This window comes from Psammomys obesus, unplaced genomic scaffold (assembly GCF_907164565.1).
Source record: "Psammomys obesus unplaced genomic scaffold, mPsaObe1.curated_primary_1811, whole genome shotgun sequence".
In the NCBI taxonomy this organism is placed as follows: Eukaryota; Metazoa; Chordata; class Mammalia; order Rodentia; family Muridae; genus Psammomys; species Psammomys obesus.
Window position 1 is genome coordinate 2,322,966 of NW_026594428.1, and position 18,468 is coordinate 2,341,433.

At 36.0% G+C, this 18,468-nt stretch overlaps 1 non-coding gene across 1 annotated transcript; it reads right to left on the minus strand.

Moving 5' to 3' along the window:
* Nucleotides 1–770: 770 nt before the first annotated feature.
* LOC129685511 (small nucleolar RNA SNORA17) lies at nucleotides 771–902 on the minus strand. The gene has a single exon (XR_008721502.1). It is a non-coding gene; the product is annotated as a small nucleolar RNA SNORA17 (small nucleolar RNA).
* Between the last annotated feature and the right edge of the window lie 17,566 nt (nucleotides 903–18,468).

Here is an 18,468-nt window from a genome sequence, read left to right on the forward strand (position 1 = left end):
CCTGCAGTGTTCTGAGCCTGCTTCTCCCCCTTCATTGCACCTGGCTAGGGGTGAGGTCAGCTCCCCTCCTCCCAATACCCCTGGGGCCAACTTTCCCATTATACCAAAGTGGGGCCAGTTTTTCACAGCCCTCAGACATCAGCATGTCTATGGATGGCAGCCCAGACCATGGATGTTGGCCTAGCCTTTGGTGTAACTGACTCCTACTATTGCAAGGCCACAGATCTAGACATGGCCCCCATGACCAGGTATCATTACTGTCTACTCACATCAGTCTGTTCCTCACTTCCCTCCAGTGAATTTCCAGCTCTGCCTCTCTTCATTGTGCACAAATGCTTCTGTTCTACTTTCTCTTCCTTTACTTCACTTGCTCCCCTTAATTGATGCCCAGGGTCCCTCAATGTCTGGGGTCATCTCAGGAGTGGTCTCAAAAGTACTATGCCTTGCTATTGCTTATGGCACTGGGCAGGATCATTTCAGACATGCTCTGTGCCCCACCCCTTTCCCTGCATGGTACCAGACTGGTGGTCATCTTAGGCTAGTTCCTTGTCTGAGACTCATGGTGCCAGTCTGGTGGTTGTTTCTGGGTTGTTCCTTACATGGACCACCAGAGGAATGACGTGCAAGGGTCATCTGCATCAGGCTCCCTCCCCTCTGAAGCCCTTGGTTCCAGGTAAGGTTCTTTTAGTCTTTGTCTTCCTTCCTATCATGTGGACCTTGCCAGGTGCCATAGTTGTGGCAGTGTCAGGATCACTTTTTTTTTTTCAGGGGATTTGGGGTTGCTAATCATTCAGATGTTCACAGCTCAGAACGCTGAGCTTAGACATAGGCTCTGTCCTCTCTGTCACCTACTGATAAACCCATGACAGAGCAGCCACACCTGCCTTGCATCCAGGGGAAGAATTGTTTTTGCTTATCAAACACTATTTCCTGAAACACAATTATCACCTCATATTGGTATTCATTTTGTCTATAACTGTTGTCTATAAGTATATGACATTGGATGTAGTATAGTTTCCCATTTTAATTTATGTAGTATCTCATATACATATTATGTCAACTTTGTTCCGTAAAACATACTCCAATACTCACTTAAGTCCATAATGATTTTTCATGTTCAAATAGACACTCATAAATGCGTCCATACATATATATGAATATAAACCTCTACATTAATATACACACATTCATATTGCAGAACTATAGATTTATCAGTCTGTATTATGTTATTTATATGTATATAATTTTAGTGATGACTTATGCTATTATATAGCAAATTAATGTGTTTTTCCATAGAGATTATTTCTACAAATCTCAGCATTCCTTAGTTTCAGGCAGCCCAACCAGTAAGGGCTTTCTGAAGCATTGCCATCCATTATGGCATGCATATTGTTGTCTCTTTTCAAGTCATGTTTATGCAGTTGTGTAGATGAGACGTTATGGGTGTAGCTTCTAACTTTCCTAGAGAACACAAGCTCACAGTAAACTTCTCTGATCTTCAGATTTTTATAACGAATCTACCCATTCATTTCTCTGAGTGATTTCTGTTCCTTAAGTATAGGCTTTGTACTACAGATGTATTCTTTGGAACTAGACTCTACACCTCTGCATTTTGAATGGTTGTGAGTTTTTGTAATTTTCTTCGTCTGTGTCAAAGAGACGTTTTGTTGATGAAGCATCAGCACTCCATTTATCTGTAGCTATAAGAATGAACATTTACAGTATAGTCAGGGAATATGTGTGGATAGTAAAATAATATTTGCAAGTTCTACAAGATTCATGGATTAATCAGCCCTAGATTGCTGCCTACGTTTCCAGTACCAGAAATATTTTTCCTCCTGCTGACTGGGTGTTACGTCTAAATAGAAAGCTGTTGGTTACTGTCAATGTATTTGTGTCACTGTACCTTTAAGGTAATTGTGTCTGTCATGAAGGTCATTGTTGTGGCTCATAGGCTTCATAGCTGGATAGGGCCTTGTTAGAATTATTGGGGATGGCCACTTGCTCTGCACCATTAACATCTGAATTCAAATCCTCAGAACCTAGGTACTCTGAAATGGCAGCAAGTTCCTCTAATCCCAGTATTGTTGAGCTGATGGTAGATGGTTCCAGGTGTTCACTGGCAACTAGCCAACTCAAAAAAAGTGAGCTTCCAGTACACTGACTCTGTCTGTAGTCACTAGGTCAGAAAACATTATCCAACATTCTACTGTAGCCTTATCATCCCCCCAAAATCTATGATAGCCCCATGTCCACATTCATGAGGACACACACACGCATACAAAAATACTTTAAAAACCCCCAAATTTTACATTTTTTCTGGAATATATATTATTTATCTTTTCTATAAAGCATTTATCTATGCTTAGGTACATGAATTATAATTCATTTTTCATTTAGCTTGCAATGTTTCTGTTGAATTTTAGATTTTATGGCTGTAGCATAAAGCTATTCATCCTGGGGGCATGCCAGTTTTGAAGCAGTCTTGGATCAATTTCTATTAAAATTACAAAGAGCCAATTTTCCGAAGTAGTAACTTTGTCTTACCTCCATATAAACATGTTATTATCTCAGTTTTCTAGTCTATAAACAAAAAATATATTCTAGAAGATAGGCATTAAATAATGATTAGTCTTACCAAAATGACCATACCTGGGATTGTCTATAGCAAACATACCTAAAATCTATGGCTTCTTAGACTTGACTCCCAGAAAGTTGTCAAATACTCCCTGCAGCCATCTGGAAATTAAAGAATTGTTTTCTGTGGTACAGCCTCTCCCTGTGGAGCAAGGGGAGTGACCTCATCTATAGTCAAGGCCAGAGGAAATGTGTCCAATTGGAGCAAATTACTAGAAGAGCCAATCAGAATGGTAGGCCCCTCTTCCAAATACACTGCTTCTTGAATAACTGCACCCTTTGAATTCTTAGTAAAATTGAGTGTTAGATAAGGGCACTGACTTATGTCAGATGTGACAACTCAATTTTTATGATAACTTGAATCCACAATGTAAGAAGAATTTTTTTCAGACTTAAATCTATAATGGCTAGGGAAAATTTTTAGTAAAAATGGTAGGAATTGACACAGTTATAAAGCTTTGATGGAAGAACTACAGCTTTTCCATCTTCAATATGAGGCAAATAATGAGGTAAACACATTAACGAAAATCTTCTGAGTGTTTTTTTTTTTTAGAACCAGATGCAATGAAACTGGGTAAACAGTATGTCAGGTAGTTGAAGGCTGATGGAAAGTGGCAAATTTCTATTTCTTTCCTGTTATTAAGATAATTGTTTTAGTCCAGAATTCTAAAAGAATAATAGATGAAAATGAGAGGAAAAAAAATTTACACTCCAATTCTTATGTCCCTGAAGAGTCTTCTTAGAGTTTTATGCTTTGGAGGTATCATTGATATTCACTTCCAAAAGTATTCAATCATAATCTATCTGCAGAAACGTTCAGACAATGGGGTGCTGGGGTGGGCAGGCATTCATTTTAATAACTACTTCATTTTATAGAATGTTAGTAAGAGAAGCCTAGGGAGCCTCATTAATGTATATTCTCATTTTCTCAGAGCTAATGTTAAATGCTGGGTGTGGTGACGAATACATTTAATCTCAAAATTTTGGAGACTGAAATAGGACAATGGGGTGATTGAGGACAACCTGGTTAAACAGTGAGACCGTCTTAGACACTGAAATCAACTCACAAATATAGGTGTGTCATTAAATGTTTTTTTCAATATATCATTTATGAGAATGTTAATTATACATAATAATGATGTCCTCTGTCATTTTCCTATTATGTACATTGCATATTTGCATTATAGACACTCTGTTGCTGATCATCCTTGCATTTCCACAAATGTCTTCTCCTTCCCCCAGCCCCTCTGTGTATGTACACATGCATGATTGTATGAGTTCAATCAGGATGTTTACAGGAGTGCCAGCTTGACTTTGTTTACAGGACTGTTTTTACATTACCAGTGGCTGTTACACCACTGAATAAACCACACACACACACACACACCAACATATTCTTGAGGCTTTAAACATTAGCTCATCTATTTTCCATGGCAGGACACACAGGGATAAATCTTGTCATCTGGAAAAGTTAGTGCTGCACACTGATCTCTTCTCTTCCCCAGGGTTGTCATATAAATGAATCTTTCTCAGTTCCTTGAGACCTGGTGGGCATGTTATAGATTTTCTATTTTAGGTGGGACATTTAGTATCCACTTATTTTCTGTACTTAGACCACTCTGATTTTCTGCTGGTACAGCTGACTACTGAAAATATAAGTTTTTCTTATCAAAGCGGATGGCAACACTACTTTATGGGTGTGACATAGTTGTTGGAACAGACCATTATATTTATTGAGAAAGGAATGTTCATAGCTTCTTCTCTAGGGTCTGTGGCCTTTCTAGGATATAATGCCAAACATTAATTCTCTCCTGTGAAGTTACCTCCAAACCTAGTCAGAGAGTGGTTGATTACAGTTACCCCTTATGAGAGACTTGATGCTATTGTGTCAGTGGGCTGATCTTGCTTCACATGTGAGACTTTGGATTAAAGATCTTCCCCAGGAGGCTCCTGCAAAGGATCTTCCAGCACTGTCATGTTAGGTACCTAGGCAGAAGGTCCCAGCCCAAAGCTTAGCATGATTTTCTTCCTACTACCAATATCTAGGACATCTTCAACAACGGTAGTTTAAAAACTACAAACAGTAGTCAACCAAATGGTAATAATTGCCTTTGATGCTTGGGTAATCTCTGGGATTGCTCTGGTATAGAACTCATAGGGTATAAATCTAAAATTTTCACTTAATAAAACACTGCTTCTAGGAGAAACTTTTTTTCCATTCATACTAAGTACTTAGTCAAATGTTTGTTTGTCAGCTTGCAAAGTGTAACATTTCATTGTGAGCTTTTCATATCCTGGCAATTTTGGTTGACTCTCATGTTCCTTTCCACCTCTGCCCTTCCACATTTCAACTTTTCTATACCTTGTGTCCCTCTTATACTTTCATAAAGCTCATTTCACTGTTCTCTATGTTCATTAGAGAATTCCCCCTTCTTATAAGTTCTGTTTTACTTCTCTGGCCTCTGTATTGAGTAACTCTATTATAAATGTGTGCAGAGAAAACAGAGGCTAAAATCCACACATGAGAAAAGATATACAGTGTTTGTTCTTCTGAGTCTGGGTTGTTTTACTTAACAATATTTTTCATTTTCGTCATTTTCATACAAAATCTCCAATTGTATTTTGCTTTACAACTGAGTTATAGTACACTATATGTATGAACAATAAGCTATTAACTATTCACTTATTAATAGACATCCAGACTAATTCTATGATAAGCTCATGATATCATTCATTTTTATTTAATATATTTTTCTAAATTATTTCTCAAGAATCCAACAGTTTTTCAAATGTATTCAAATGATCATTCAATGTAAATCTCCATTTCCACAACATAATAAAGTAAAATAAAATAAAATACATGTACATATTTGCATATACTCATGTGTACAGATATACATCCATATAAGTAAAAGAAAGCTACCTGCTAGACAAAAATGAGACACTTTAGGTGGATGTGACATTTTAAAATAGGAATTTCTTGGTAGCAACGTTTTCATATTTTATTAGTTTAAAATTGTACATGATGATATAAACAAATTGGCTAGTGGCTAGTGATTAAATCAAGACTCTTATAAGACTATAATTTATATCTGAGAGAAGAGTGGAAAGTGAGAGTACTTTCAAGTGGCCATATGTTTTCAAAGGCTGTGCACCATAAAGTAGATGTTGCAGAAAATGAAGATGGCATATGGAAGAAGACTGTGTTTTCACCTACTGACCTGTAAGTGAATATGACTGCAAGCACAGATGCATGGTTGTTCATTCACAAGGAAACAAATGGGGCTATCATCAGTTTTATGATTTTGTGGAACATAAACCATGTATTTGATTGTTGACCATGTAGGCTTCTCCACAGTTAGAGGAATTTACTATTATTGCATTGTAATTGGAATTTTGGATAATCAAGATAGTACTTCTAAGATTACTATCCTTTTTCTTTAGAAGACTGTTATTAATAAGGAAGAGTCTCATTCCATTTATGGATAATTTTTCTTTCTATCTTATGATAATTAAGATAAAGTACTGTAAGAGATTGTTTATGTCATACTTGTCTATAATGATGCATAATTTTTTTGAAGCAAACAAGTGTATACTAAAAATACTCTATATCTCAAATGAAAATTGAATTCTTCTAACTGAAGAATTTCAGTTAAATAGGAATTTTTAAAAAAATTATAGTTTCATATTTGTATACAAACATGCTATCAGTGCAAAAAGGATTTTGTAAAATGTGGGCAAATGCAAAAAATACATTATATATATGATATAATATATATGTATTTCTAATGTTTTTAGCTATTTGAACACTTGGTTTTCATATATATTCATATACTAAGCATACTATACCATTCACTCTCCACTAATATTATTTGAAATACAATTCTGGAATATTTACTTATGCACTTTTAGTATAAATGCATTGTTCTTGTTTTTCATTTAAAAATGTTTACTTTTACTTATCTCAGTGTTTTGCCTGCATGTTTACACATGTGTAGCATATTTATGTTGAATGTCTACAGAAGTCAGAAAAGGACATCAGATCCCTGGAACTAGAGTTGTAAGTGGTTGTAAGATTACATGTTGCCACAGAGGAGGTCTTTGCAGCTAGTCCTGAAGATACCTGATAAAACAGGGTCAGATGAAAGGGAAGGAGGACCTCCCCAATCAGTGGACTTGGAAAGGGACAGGAAGGAGATAAAGGAGGGAGGGTGGGATTGTGAGGGAATGAGGGAGCAGGATACAGCTGGGATACAGAGATTTAAAGTGTAAATAATAATAATAATAATAATAATAATAATAATAATAATAATAATAATGATGATGATGATGATGATGATCACATGTTGCTTTTGGGAATTGAATCCGGGACACTGCAATTACAACAAGTGTTCTGAAATTCTGATTCACCTCTGTCCATATACTTTGATATTACTCATCCTCTTCCTTCAAATTTTCTTACATCCTCTTGTTGACTCTGAGACATCCACTTAATACCCACTTTAACTATTATATTGCATGTGAACTATTATCCTGTCATTTTCTCCACTTTAAGATATTTTAGAAAAATTTTCTTGTTACCCTTTACATTGTAACAACCTTCAACTGCCCCAAACAGAAAGAAAGAAGAAGGAAGTGTAACATTTGTCTTTAAACTTCTTTTATATCACAGTGACTTATAGTTCCACCAATATAAATGTAAAATTCATATAGTAAATTTATTGTAAATGTTCTTATATTATTTTATACCTGAACATAATCATATTATTTATGTGCACTATATTTTATTCATTCCTTTATTTCTGATTGAACATCTAGGAAAGTTCCATTTCCCTTTATTAACTATTGAGGATACTTTTGCAAGAAATATGAGACCTGATATGCTAGGGTCAGATAGAAGGGGAGGCGATCCTCCCCTATCAGTGGACTAGGGAAAAGGCATAGTGGGAGAAGAGGGAGGGTGGGTTGGACTGGGAGGAGACAAGGGAGGAGGCTCCAGAAGGGATACAAAGTGAATAAATTGTAATAAATAAATATAGAAATACAATTAAATTTCAAAAGAAATATATATATGTATACACATTATTTCTATGACAATATAATTCTTGTGTATATCAGTAAACACTATTGTTGGACCATAATGCATTTCTATTTTTGTTTTCTTATGTTAGCTTTTGGTCTTTTGTCTTTGAGATAGCTCTGTACTTCTTTCATGTTGATTTTCTACTAGGTGTATGTGTGAGTTCCTCTTTAAATCTGGGTCTCTTTCCTCTAAGATCACCAATATTAATGAGTAGAGATGGAATCACAAAATAATTTTAATTTGAATTTCCTCAATGATTAAAAATTTGAATAATTTAAAAGTATTTATTTACCTTTAATGTTCTTTTGAGTATTATATATTTACATTTATTAACTCGTTTATTCTTTATTGATTGAAATATTAACTGTTATTTTTTTATTTTTTATAGGTCATTTTTTTCTTTTCAACTATTACTACTACTATTAGACATACTTGTTTGCTTACTTGTTTGAAGGTTATTTTTGCATGTGTGATTGTTTTACTCACTTGTGCTTCTTGACATTCAAAAGTGTTCATAGATAATTTTCCTTCTAAAGGCGTCATGCCTACATCTCAAAGATATTGAAGTTTTTTATATTTTTTCTTTTGATTCCATTAATTTTAAATTATTCTTTGATTTCTTTAATGACCAGTGATAAGTCAAGCGTGTATTACTGCTTTGAAGCACAGTCTCTCTGTGAAGCCTAGACTGGCCTCAACTTTACGTACCTGCTTCTTCACCTTCCCAAGTGTTGAAATTTTCAGTAAGCTCCAATACTCAGTGTGACTTCAGTGAATTCTGATAACTTTCTCTCATGCTTCTGGAAAATATTCTTTAATTACCTTATTAGCCATATGGTGATATATTTTCTACTGTCGCTCATCTCTCATAACTTATCTCAGTTGGTCTGATAGACTTTATTACTTGTTTGATGGTGGTGTTTTATCTATCTATCTATCTATCTATCTATCTATCTATCTATCTATCTATCTCTAAAGAACAAAAGTGGTTTTAGAAGAGATGTTGCTTTTATGTCCATAAGTGAAAATATTGCCCTAAAGCAAAAGTATTTTAGACACTGACACTTTTGAGATTTCATAGATAGCCTTTAAGAGCTCAAAGAATGTGGCAATTTCTAACCCCTATTGAAAAGTGGAACTACCTTCTCAGATTTTGAGCCCAATCACCCTTTTATATGCATTTTTTCAAGACAGACATATCAGTAAAATCAAATATTGCTGGACTTTAGACATAGGCTCAAACTTTTTCTTTGATTTCAGCCACCCCTAAGGAAAAAAAGCAAAGCTTACAAGTTTTCATAGGAAGATGATGTATATCAAACTATGAATTTAAGAACACCAGAAAAGTCAATTTACATTCATGAATATCCTATCAAAAGATATTATTAATTATACAGATAATATATTATGTAAAGCATCTGAGTTTTTCCAGTGAATAGTATTTAGTTGGGCTAACATTTTTATTGCAAGTTCATTTTTGATACTATTAATGGCACTATTGATTTTGGCCATATTATTTTTATACTCTCATATAATACAATTTATTAATAATTCGAAACAACCAAGGAAACAGTCTGACACTTATTTCTGCATTGTTGAACCTGATTTGCATCACACCAAAGGTCACTGTGTAGATGAACGGCTGTGTGATGATGAGCTCCTCTAATGGATGTCTACACACTCTGGACTGGGTTAACTGAAAACCATTCGATACATTTGGGCCTTCATGCCAGGAGGAAAAACTCTCCAGTGAGGAACAGATGTTAATATGGATAAACTGATCATAACAATAATATTTTAAACTTGCATTTATAGAATTATTTTCTCTGTCTAAATGCCTTAGCATCTGCTGTACATAAGAATAAGTTTCCTACAGAAATCACCCTTTTAAGAACAGTGTGGCTACGTAAAAGACAATAATTCAGAAAACTGGTAACTCTAGTGAATTATATGTGGTAGTTCACATAATGCAAGTTGATCTAAAGATTTGACTTAGAGCAATTCCACAATAACAGAAATGCACACATTAAAAATTTAATATATATATATGTGTGTGTGTGTGTGTGTGTGTATGATGTGTGATGTAATGAAGCTCTGAATATTCTTTATGCGTAAACTGCTTTTCTAGTATATTCTAATGACAGAAAATCTTACACTGTATTTTTCTATTTTCAATAATTGTCACTACTGCCACACTTTGAACTCATTTAAATGTACTCTTGAAGGTGAAGAATCACATCTCAAAGCTGTTTTCTAGCCAACTATAAACTCAGTGTCTAATTTGTAGTACTAAATGAGCTGGCACTGCCTGAAAGTAGTGCTTTAATTTGTCTTGGTCGTTCTAGTAATTTTTTCTGTTTAGAAGTACATGTATTAATACTAATTATGATATCAAAAGGCTTGTTGGCAATGCCTTTATTTATGGAGCACTGGTTTAATTTTGCATGTTTGAAGAAACCTATTATTTAAATAATTACTATAAAAATTTCCCAACAAGTGAAACCTTAATGACATTACCAAATACTTGGAGAAACAAAGCCCTGACTAGACATCTTCCAAACGGAACCTTCAGGTTTGGGAATGGGTTGCACCTAAGCTAATTCTTGGTCAAAGGGGCTCCATGGAAACCCTGAAACAGCTTAAGCTATTACGAGGCCATTAAACTCTTGCTGAAAATGCCCTGCAAAACTCACTGATATGGGGAGGTCACTCTACCTAGAGTCTTTACTCCTACTGACTAGTGTTAATGGTATAAAAAGTTATTTTAGTGAATAAAATGTAATTAATGTAAAAAAGTAAATTTTAATTTAAAAAAGTTATTCTGCACACTAGTAAAGGAAGAAGGTAAACAACAACACAGGTACAAACCCTTCAGTCTACAATGGTGTCCTGGCTGCAATATTGATTCAATCCTGTTGGGCTAACCAGCCGTTGTCTGTTTGGAATTAAGACCTCTTCCAAGTAATGGAACACATGGTCGGCCCTGTTATGGTGACCAAGAACCTGAGACTAGATAGCCCTAGGAAAAAACAAAATATAACTGTTCTGCTAAAGAGATGTAGCTGTAAAATGACTACTAATGATATCTTGCTAGACTCATAGATCATTGTCTTGCTCAATCAATGTCAGATAAATTTTCTCTTACAGTGAGTGACTGCAAATACAAAGACTCACCAGTAACTGTGAAGACAATAAGAAAACCTGTAACATTCAGTTCTAAGTAGAATGTCTCTGATGAATAGAGTCCTCTGAGATCAGGGAACACTGCAGAAGAGGAAGCAGAAAGATTATAAGAGCAAATAGAGATAGAAGACATTTAGGAAACAAGGTCTTCTAGATATGAAGTGATACGCATGCAAACTGCACAGAAACTGTGTCAGCATGCACAGGTCAAGGACAGATGAGGTCCCAGTGTTGAGAAGGGAAGTGGACCCAACTCTCCATCCCAAACACAGAAGCCGTCTCTAATTGCTAACTGTCTGCAAAGCAAAGGTTGGTTTTCTCCTAATGACTCTCACTGGGTATACAAATAACATTTAAGGGCATGTTCCATATTCATCAACAAATGACTAACACAAACAAACTCAATGGCAAAACTTTTGATGAGTTTTGTTTTTGTCTTACAATTCTTTGTTGTGCATTTTGCTTTTTTTATATTTAATCTTACAGGTATTTTGTTTATATTTTATGACTTCTGATTTCATTTTATGTGGTCTATCTATTCTCATTCGAGCAATCTGCGATGGATGAGAAGAAATAGGAGAAAATGGAACACTTTTCTTGTCCCATCCAACTGGGATTTTCCTCAGTAGAAAAAAATAAAGTGTAAGAGTGATTCAAAAGTGATAATGCTCCAAAATACGCAATCCTTCCACATCATTTACACAGTAGGTAGGAGACCACCATACTTCATAGTGGACCTAGGTTCTGAGAGTTTTAGCAGGTGGTCAAAAGCATGCTATTACCCAAAGGAGAAACAGAATTCTCACATCACTTTTGAAGGATAAAATAATCACTTCAACCTCAGTATTAGGAGCATATGCAGTGTCCACAGAAGTCACATTTTTAGACACAACAAGACAATTACTGAAAACTGTGAAAAACTAAAGACTATCCACATGTCCAAATGTTGTGTGGAAAAATACACCATACTTAAATAGTTAAGATCAAAAATTTTCCACGAACGTTAATAGAGTGATCCTTGAGATTCAGAATTAAAAAGAAAGATAGACCTTAGATGGGGAAATGGGATATGAATTGAAAAATCTACTAGCAAGTAAAAATATGACTTGGAATAAAGACAGATTTTCTTTGTTTCTTCCCAGTAATGTTGTCATATATAAGATACAGCTATTTAATCAGACTGTAGATTTGACTAATTTTAAAAGTCAATTAAAATATAACATACTCTATATGTGAATGTTCAACTCCAGGTTTAAAACAACTTGAAAATAGATTAAAACTCTATTCAAAATTTTATCTTAAACATATTTTTAAAGAGGAAAGTTAAAGTGTATCTACATAAAATCATCAGTAGTGATTTTTTATGGGAGAAAAGGAAGAGTAGATGGGACTGGGAGGAGGTGGGTGGAGAAACAGCCAGGATTCAAAGTGAATAAATTGTAACAAATAATAAATAAATAAATAAATAAATAAATAATAAATAAGTAAACAAATAATGAAAGAAATTTTAATAGTTGTACTCAAGTAAAATATAAAATATTCTACTTATATTCATTTTATAAAATATTCATTTATTTTCTAGAAGTGGCCAATTACAGATAACAATTGACTAACTTTTATCTTAATGCACAGATATGGTAATTATGACTGTGCAGCATTGAAGTACTGTACCTGCTACATGGGTTGTATGTCTTAACCTTTAGTGTGTAATTATATGGTGTTGGCCCCTGGAAAAGCAATTTAGTTCAGCCTTCTATTTCTCCTTTCCACAGTCTGGTAATTTCCTTTTTTGCTTTGTAGTCCGGATTCCTTTTTCAGAAGCCACAGAATACTTTAAGAAGCTCTAGAAAGTGCTTCAGAGTGTGTAAATAAGACAAATTGGTACAGAAATACCTGAGAACTTTCAACATAGCCATAATTTACTATAGAATCTAAGGAACTCAATCTGTGATGAACATTCAGCCAACATGTAGCATCATTTACTGACAAACTGACAATATATTTTCAGGTGTCAAATATGTATATATTGAGAATTGTTTTAGCCTCTTAGATGCAGCAGTTCTCATTCCATTGGAAATTTCTCGTTGGAGTAACTATTTGCCATACCAATGCCAAAACTTCAACATTCTTACACAGTATTTATTTGCTTTCTCTGTATTTCTTGGTTTATTTTTTTTTTTCATTCAATATATTTGATGACTTTTTCCCTAACCCAAATCCTTCCTACCTACCCAAGGTAATGTTCTAGGCCTCTCTCTCTTTTTCTCCCTCTCTCTCAAAAAAACAAAAAAAAAAAATTCAAAACACACAAAAACCCTAAAACAAAACAAAATAATACCCCTTCTCCAAAAACAGAAAAGCAAACAAAACAAAACCAAAGACCCACAAAAATAAGGAAAAACAAAGCAAGGAGTCTGTCTGTGTATTACTGAGCATGGGATCAGCCCTGGGGGGTGGCTTAAAGCTCTATGCAACTGTTGTATTTACTTTTGTTTCTCTTTACTCCAAAAGTGAGTATTTTAAAGTTTATTGTCCATATGGAAAGTTGCGGTATTGACACTGCTCCATATCGATGTATTTATTGAATGTATACAAAGCCCTTATGTCCTATACTTCAAATTAAACTACATGAGAAAATGTGTTTCTGAGAATCTGCTGGATATTCGAAGAATCTCAATTCTCACAGGGTTGAGCTTCATTCATTCATCCACGTGTCAGGTTATTCACAATATTGCAAAGGATTTCCCCCTCTAATTTACAGGAACTCAGAAATTTATAAAGGTCCTTATGAAGTGTTGAAAACTTAATGTGAAAATGTGAAGTTCATCCATTGAACTGCAGTTTGCATATATGCTATGGTATTTCAGTCTGCTTTTGAAACTCACTTATGTTTGCTTAAAAACCCTCACAGTGCTGAAGACAGCCATTTATCACGTGGCTTTTTAGACTATGTCTAAATACTTAATGCTGAGGTATGTTAGCCTCACCAAATATTGTTTTGAGAACATTTATTATTTTCTTTTTGCTTTTAACACTCTAGAATGGAAGAAATTTTAGTATGTTATGTAGGTGTAAAAATGCTGTTCCTTTCTGAAACAGCATACCTACTGCATTTTAAAAATATTTGTTTATCTAATATATATACATATATATATATATATAATAGATAAACAGTACCCATATATATATGGGTACTTTGCATGTAAATCAGCACACCAGAAGACTACATCAGTCAGTTGTGAGCTGCCATGTGAGTGCTGGGAATTGAACTTACGGCCTTCAGAAGAACAGAAGTGTTCTTAAACGCTGTTGGTCCTCTTCCCAAGTGTCCAGGGTGTGGACAGGGGGATGAGGGGGTGAGTCGCACCAGAGTCACACAAACACCAAGAGCTGGGTAAGCCAAGCTGATGAAGACTCGTTTATTTTAGGAAGAGAGAGCACATCATATAGCTTTGGGGCACCAATGAGGTTCCTCCAGTTGCTGGTCTCCAGGCAGGTTCCCCAACATCAGGCCATGCACCTCTGCCCCACTACTTCCTCAGTCACATCAGCAGAATTCACCCTAGTCTGTGAGTCCCTGTGGTCCCTTTCCAGGAATGCCCACAAATCACTAAGCCATCTTCCAACCCTTGCATTTTTTAAAAATAATTTATTTCTTTACTACAGAGGGCCTCTGAAAGCCAGAAGAAAACAGGAAACAACCTTGAAACCTGCCACAGAGGGCCTCTGAAAGCTTCTGCAATATAGACTGTCAAAGCAGATGCTGAGCCTGATGGCCAACTGATGGGCAGAGTGAATGGAATTTTATGTAAGAAGTGGGAAATAGTAAGAGCTGGAGGGGATGGGAATTCCACAAGAAGAGCAACAGAACAAGATAATTTGAACACAGGGAACTTCCCAGAAAATCATACTCCAACCAAGGACTATTCGTGGAGATGACCTGGAACCCCTGCACAGATGTAGCCCATGGCAGTTCAGTGTCCAAGTGGGTTACATAGTAATGGGAAGAGGGACTGCGTCTGACATAATCTGATTGTCCTGCTCATTGTTCACTTCCCCCTGAGGGGGGAGCAGCCTTACCAGGCCACCGTAGAGGACAACGCAGCCAATTTTGATGAGAACTGATAGACTAAGATCAGAAAGAAGAGGAGAACCTCCCCTATCAGTGGACTTGGGGAGTGGCATGCATGAAGAAAGGGGAGGGAGGGTGGGATCGGGAGGGGAGGAGGGAGGGGCTTATGGGGAGATACGAAATGAATAAAGTGTAATTAATAAAATAAATAAATAAATAAATTTTATCAACCTTTACATTTATTTCTTAATTTTTTCAAGAATCTGTTCTGGAATATTTTTGTAGTTGTTCATCATATCATAAATATTAAGAATAAATTAATATTGATATAAATATGATTCACAAATGTTCAAAAAGTGGTAAGATTTATATATTGAACTAAAGGTCACAATGATCCTAATGATAAATTAAAAAAAAAAAAAAAAGTTCTCAATGTTTCCATAACTGATCACCAAATAGCTACCTGTTACATTTTTTCTACCATTTTTCTTTAGAAGGGAAAGAAGAGGTTGCATGTTCTTGTTATCTGATTCCATATTTTTAAAACGAAATGTAGTTATTTGACTTTTTTTTTTTTTTTGGTTGTGTTTATTATACATTCAGCCAACGCCTGCTTCCACCACACTGACAGCAGCAATGTATCATTCTGCCTCATGAATCCCTGGTTCTGACAAGCTCAGACAACCTTCCTCTTTGCTTCTGCTGCCATCCGCAGAGGTTTGAAAACCTTGGAGACAGTGCATGTAAACAATTCTAAGACATAGCTAAACCGAACCCATTCCCAACCCACCACACTCTCCATTTCTTGATCTAGCACTCAGGGTGAATGGTAGAAAAATAACCTTTCCTTACTCTTTTGCACCTCTCTCCTGAGCCTGACTTTGCATTTTCATTTACCTGGTGTTCTGGCTACCCTGAAATCGAAAACTCAGAGATCAAACTGACTGGAGAAAACAAAGACAATGCTACAAAACCATACATTAGGAGCCATTGCATCTCCGAATAAAGGCCATGTTGGATTGAGCATCATTGTCAACTGCTGGGTATAAGAAGTAAACTTTAATTAGCTACAGATCTGGAAGTTTAATATCCAAGTACACTGTTGTCTTTCTTTTTAAATTCTATTTTGTTAGCATTACAGGGTCTTAGAATTTGTCATTCATACTCTACAAAGAAAAATAACTTATGTTAGTTATTAAACTTTAAGAAAATTAGATATTACTTGTGAGGCATTGTATATTAATCCTCTATTAGTGCATAATGAACTGACATTTAATAACTACTAAATATATTATAGATTTATTATCTGAAACTTACCATGTTTCAGAGCTCCAGGAATTATTTAGGAAGGTGTTTTATCTATATAAGGTTATCATGACACAAGAAGTCAATACTATCTGATGCTGCCAAATTATACAGGCTTCCTCACACCAAAATATTTTCTTGTGTGGCTTTTGGACAAAGGTTTTCATTATACACTTTCACCTGTGTTTTCTTTATTTTGAATTTATTTATTTTTAATTTTGTGAGTGTGTGTGGGTGCATGCGTGTGTGTATGTACGTGTGTGTGTGTGTGTGTGTGTGTGTGTGTGTGCATGTAAGTTCAGTAGCCGAAGGAAGGCAGAAGAAAGTGTCAGATTCCCCTGGAGCTGGATTTACAGATGTTTCTGAGCCATATAACGTGCTGCAAGAAAATACACTCCCATCCTATACAAGAACATTATTTGATCTGAACCACTGGGACATTTGGTCAGCTCCCATTTCTCTCTTATGTGTAGTTCTTTTTTTTTTTTCATTTTCTTTATTATTAATTTTAAGTTTTTATATTAATTACAATGTATTCACTTTGTATCACAGCTGTAGCCTCCTTCATCATTCATTCCCAATCCCACCTTCCCTCCCTTATCTCCTCCCAAGCCTCACTCTAAGTCCACTGATCATGTGTAGTTCTTAAGACTGCCTACAGATTGGGAAAGAATCATCACCAACCCTTTATCTGACAGAGGACTCATATCCAATATATATAAAGAACTAAACAAGCTGAAAAGCAATAAACCAAGTAATCCACTTAAAAAATGGGGAACAGAGCTAAAGAGAGAATTCTCTGTAGAGGAATATCAAATGGCAGAGAAGCACTTAAAGAAATGCTCAACCTCATTAGCCATTAGGGAAATGCAAATCAAAACAACCCTGAGATGTCACCTTACACCCATCAGAATGGCCAAGATGAAAAACTCAAGGGACAACACATGCTGGAGAGGTTGTGGAGAAAGGGGAACCCTTCTCCACTGCTGGTGGGAATGTAAACTGGTACAACCACTCTGGAAATCAATCTGGCGCTTTCTCAGACAACTAGGAATAGTGCTTCCTCAAGATCCAGCCATACCACTCCTAGGCATATACCCAAAAGAGGCACAAGTACACAAAAAGGACATTTGTTCAACCATGTTTGTAGCAGCTTTCTTTGTAATAGCCAGAAGCTGGAAACAACCCAGATGCCCCTCAACTGAAAAATGGATGCAGAAACTGTGGTACATCTATACAATGGAGTATTACTCAGCAATGAAAAATAAGGAAATCATGAAATTTGCAGGTAAATGGTGGGACCTGGAAAGGATCATCCTGAGTGAGTTGCCCCAGAAACAAAAAGACACACATGGTATATACTCACTCATATAAACATACAACATAGAATAAACCCACTGAAATCTGTACATCTAAACAAACTAAGCAAAAGAGAGGACCCTAACTAAAATGTTCAATCCCCATCCTGAAAGGCAAAGAGGACGGACATCAGAAGAAAAAGAAAATAGGAAACAACCTCGGAACCTGCTACAGAGGGCCTCTGAAAGTCAGAAGAAAACAGGAAACAACCTTGAAACCTGCCACAGAGGGCCTCTGAAAGCTTCTGCAGTATAGACTGTCAAAGCAGATGCTGAGCCTGATGGCCAACTGATGGGCAGAGTGAATGGAATTTTATGTAAGAAGTGGGAAATAGTAAGAGCTGGAGGGGATGGGAACTCCACAAGGAGAGCAACAGAACAAGATAATTTGAACACAGGGAACTTCCCAGAGACTCATACTCCAACCAAGGACTATTCGTGGAGATGACCTGGAACCCCTGCACAGATGTAGCCCATGGCAGTTCAGTGTCCAAGTGGGTTACATAGTAATGGGAAGAGGGACTGCCTCTGACATAATCTGATTGGCCTGCTCGTTGATCACTTCCCCCTGAGCGGGGAGCAGCCTTACCAGGCCACAGTAGAGGACAATGCAGCCACTTTTGATGAGAACTGATAGACTAAGATCAGAAAGAAGAGGAGAACCTCCCCTATCAGTGGACTTGGGGAGTGGCATGCATGCAGAAAGGGGAGGGAGGTTGGGATCGGGAGGGGAGGAGGGGGGGCTTATGGGGGGATACAAAATGAATAAAGTGTAATTAATAATAAAAAAAATTCTTACAGCTGGAAAAAAATGTGGGACATGCTTATAC